The sequence below is a fragment of the Parasteatoda tepidariorum genome, chromosome 1 (genome assembly GCF_043381705.1).
Source record: "Parasteatoda tepidariorum isolate YZ-2023 chromosome 1, CAS_Ptep_4.0, whole genome shotgun sequence".
In the NCBI taxonomy this organism is placed as follows: domain Eukaryota; kingdom Metazoa; phylum Arthropoda; class Arachnida; order Araneae; family Theridiidae; genus Parasteatoda; species Parasteatoda tepidariorum.
The window spans coordinates 69,776,869-69,781,528 of record NC_092204.1 but is presented as its reverse complement, the minus strand read 5'-3'; positions in this window follow the sequence as shown (position 1 = coordinate 69,781,528).

Sequence of the window (4,660 nt, the reverse complement as noted above, 5' to 3'; positions counted from 1 at the left end):
TTAAATGAATTTTTTTAGTGTCAGTATATTTCATAAGGATTAAAAAGATTTGAATTTTTTTTTTCTTTTTAAATTTGTTGCAATGACTTAGTGCTGACAATTGTGTTAAAGGAATTCAATTGAATAAATTATTTTATATATCAAATAGTATTACGATAAAAATATTTGAGTGCTGTGTCAATAATTTATTTTTATCGTTTCAAAGAAAATTTATCACATTTTTAGTTATCTGTTTATATTGGGGTTGGCTTGCCAAGACCTCTGCTAATATTAGTCATATTAGTTTGATTTCCATATTGAAGCTTTTTTTTTAAAATGCTGTTCAAATCCTCTGTGATAAATGTTTTTTTATTGAAATTTGGTAGCAAAACATATTAAAGGTTTGACTGAAGAAATTTAAAGCAACCTTGATTTCATTACAAAAAAATTGCTGCAGAAACCAAGCCAAAATGAAGTAAACTTACAAAGATGGTGCCCAAAGTGTCGCTTGCAAATCAGGCTGATATTTTTTTTTCTTGCTAGGAATAAATTATTGAAAATTAAGTTAGCAAATATTTTAGATTTATTACGTCCTAAGTAAGTGATTAAAGAATACTTCCTTACTCCTCGGCTCTACAGTCCATGAAAGACCTTGGCCTCCTTTTACCACACACCTCCACTTTTTCCGGTCCTTGGCCCTTATCCTCCAATTTTTGATTCTCATTTTTTTCTTCAGATCTCATCAAGCCATCTTTTTCTAGAGCGTCCAACCTATCTCTTTCCCTCTAGCTTTCCTTTATAGATTTTCTATGTTGCTCTTTCCTCACTCATTCCATTCGCTCCAGGTTTCCAAGCCATTGTATTCTTTTTTTTTTTTAAATTTACTATATCTTATTCTTTATATAGTTTACTTAATTCTAAATTACTCCTAATTCTCCATCTTTGATTGGCCCATATATTTTCCTGAGAATCTTTCTCTTAAAAGTATTTTTTCTTCATTCTGAGTGGTAGTCTAAGTTTCTGCTGCATGTGTGACAATGGATCTTATTGTTTTATATAATTGTAGTTTCAATTTTTTTAAAAGTAGAAAAAATAACAAAATTTTAAATTCAAATGAACTGTTATTTTGAAATTTAACTTCATACTTGCTTCAAAATAAATTTTATTTCTTGTTTTCTAACCAGAAAAAAATTTATCAGTAAATAAAAATTCAACCCGATTAGTGTGACACTTTGGATAACATTCAGTTTATTCTTATTTATTTTATGATCAATTTATTCTTAAATTGATCACAAGACATGTAGTATAATAAAAATATTTTTTTCAACACTATATGCAGATCACATAAATATTATTGGCCTTAAATTCTCTTTATTTGAATAACTGAATGGAGCTTGAAACTATAATATTTCTATTCAGGAATGTCAAATTTCTTCACAGTGGAAAAAATTGCCCTGACAGAAATAGGTTTCTTTCAACTGAAGTGGGAGAAACTCTTTTTTTTTTAAATAAAAATGTAGAAAGTATTAAATTTAAATTTTAAACAGTTTCTAATTTAAAAAATAGTATTTCCAAGTCATTTAATAAATTACTTTTAATATGTGAAAATTAGAAAGAAAATGAATGTATGAAGTTTTTAAGAAATGAAAACAATGGTTGTTTCTTAGAATGTTTTACATAAAAGAGTATTATAGTAGAACTTTAAAATACCATGATCAAATTATATATCATTGTATTATACTACAAATCACACATTTTCACAAACAAATGCTGTTAAGTATGAATACTGAAAACAATTCTTACACAGTATCCTAAAGATGTTTATCTATACACATTTTTAATACAATTTGCATTTAACACTAGGTTGCCTAAATGAAGTCATTTTGACTGCTTTTTTAACTGCTTTGTCGAAATGTACAAATAATAATGCATAAATTAATATTTTCTTTTTAAATGAAAATTTTCTTTATTGTTAATATTTACTAATAACTTGCTATATAACTGTAAATAATATTAAAAATTAATTAAACAAATTTCTTTACACATTAGTTATTCTTTCACAATGCAGTCATTTTGACTGTTTTTGGGCAATATAGGTATATACTAAATTTCAGTCTTTCAAGTGTTAATCATAAATTTATTAGTTAATTTTAATTTATAGAATGCTAGAACTTTTAAGCAAAAATTTTTATTTCCAGATCAATGACTAATTCTATAAAATTTTACTTATTTTGAAAAACAAAAGTTATAGCTAAGGTTTTTCCTCCACATTTTGTTAAGAGATTCACTGGTATTATAAATTTAAGGAGGAAAAATACTTTTTATTTTCTTATTAAATAACTAATTTTTAATAAAGAAAATTAATTAAAAACAAAATAATATCTTAAATTACTAAAATGTACAATAGCCTTTAAAAACTAGAACATTGCAATAATTTTCAACCTTCAATGAATATATATATACATATTTATATTTAAGATTATTCTATTTTTAAACAGAATATTCAGCAAACTTGAAATAATGTAAGCATTAATGATCCATCTAGCTTTAATTGAATACAATTATTTAAGAAAATAAAGATAAATTAAATTGTCATATATATAGATTTTAAAATTCTGTATAAATTTAAAATAAATACGCAAGTAGTTTTTTTATGATTAAATTTAATAAATTTTTACTTTTTAATACTATAGTAAATTTTATTTGTTTTAAATTTGAATTAATTATTTACTAGTTATTAAAAAATTGCATTGGTCAACTTCAGTTTCTTTCATTTCATCTAGTATCTTCTGCTTTTTTCCCACTTTCTTCTAATGTCCTAGAAGAAATAGGTTTCTTCCTAACCCTGTTTCTAATATAGTGCATAGATAAGTTGTAAACTAATACATAGTTGTGCAAAGTGGAATTCGTTCATTTCATTAAATTTAAAATTTTTGTTAAAAGTGTTATAGTTTTTAGTTGTCACATTTTGATAATCTCAATATGTTAGACAAAAGGATTTTAAAATGAAGCTTATAATTATTTTTTATTTATAAGTAACATTAAATACACAACCATTTGTATTTGGTTAATATGTTCATTTTTTAAAGTACACTGAAATGTTGTAAACTTCTTGTAAGATTTTTATAGTTTCAGTTAAAGCTAAATCAGTTAATACAATACTGTAGCATCTTTTGTTAAACTGAAGAAAAAAAAAACAACTTTATAATATGCTTATATGGTTCTTGTCTAGCCTCTATAAATTATGTTATGAAAAATATTGCAGAATTAGAAAATAGTACAATATTTATGTATATTAACTCTGACAATTACACACATTTAAAGGTTTATGAGTGAAACTGACTTATTTCATAGGTAGTATTATATTTTAAAAAAATTCTGTATGGAATTTCACATCAAAGATTTGAAGAATATAATAAGACAGTTTAGTTTTTTCATGTTTGGAAAATATAGTGATGCAACAAAAACAATTAATTCCATTTTTATTTAGACACAATTAGATAGTAATAATTAATTGCAGCTTTTTAGGATCAAGTCAGTCAATTAACAAACTTTTTTCTTAATTTATCTACCCCTTTCATTAATAAGAATTAATTTAAGGAAATAAACAAATATTTTGTTTAGTGATAATACTTTTTTTAAAAATAATACTTAAGTATCCGTAATCAACATAAGTTGTTAATAGCATTAGGGCAAATATGAAGTCTTAGCAGGATTTTGATGCTCTACTTATGTAGTTAATTATTTTTTCCATTTTAGTAGAAAATTATGCAAGGCTTTCATAAATATATTGCTCTTTAACTGTATTTATTAAACTTATAATTATTAAAGTTGGGGTAGAAGGTTACAAAGCCCAAAAATTTCTTTTATGGGAAATTAATGTACCTGAAAAATAACCACAATACTCCAGCTTATATACATATTTTCAGGTTAAAAAGTTTTTCTTTATAGGTAATTAAATTTCTTGTGAAAATGTCATAAACTTCTATTTTGCATTACAAAATTGTACTGTTTTTTCATGAGTAAAAAAAGTATTAAATTTAATTATTAATAATTTTTGTATAACACAAAATATTATATGTAACACGTTTCAAAACATTTACGTTGCTATGTTATGAAATCTGTATGATTTAATATGCCAATATTATCATAGTATTCAACAGGATGTTAGACATTCTTTACTTCTAAAATCATACTTTATCGTTATATGATAATGTAATAAAGTTTTTTAAGAATTTATGTATTGTTATTCTGTATTTAGTTTAGAAAATTATTAAAATTAAGTACCTACATGATTAAAAACATTTTTATTCAAATCATAGGGTCTGATAATTTGAGTTTGAATTATCAGATAGAAAGCAAGTTGGGACTGATTAATTTGTACTCAACCTGTTAAGCAAAACATTTTAAAACTTTTACCATAATTTTGCTCAGTTACGCATTGTGGAGTTTAGGATTTAAAATCTAAAATTTTGGTATGTGCAGTATATCTAATGGAGTGGCCTATCTGCTGATTTCTTTCCCTGCTGGAGCTTGAAAATTTTATTTTGTTGGATCAATTCTACACAATTTCAATATCACCCCTTTACATTTTAATATTTTGTTTGATTATTTTATTTGGTTGACTTTTTTAAAATTAAAAAAAGGTGTACATATTCATAGTAAATAACTTGCAACAATG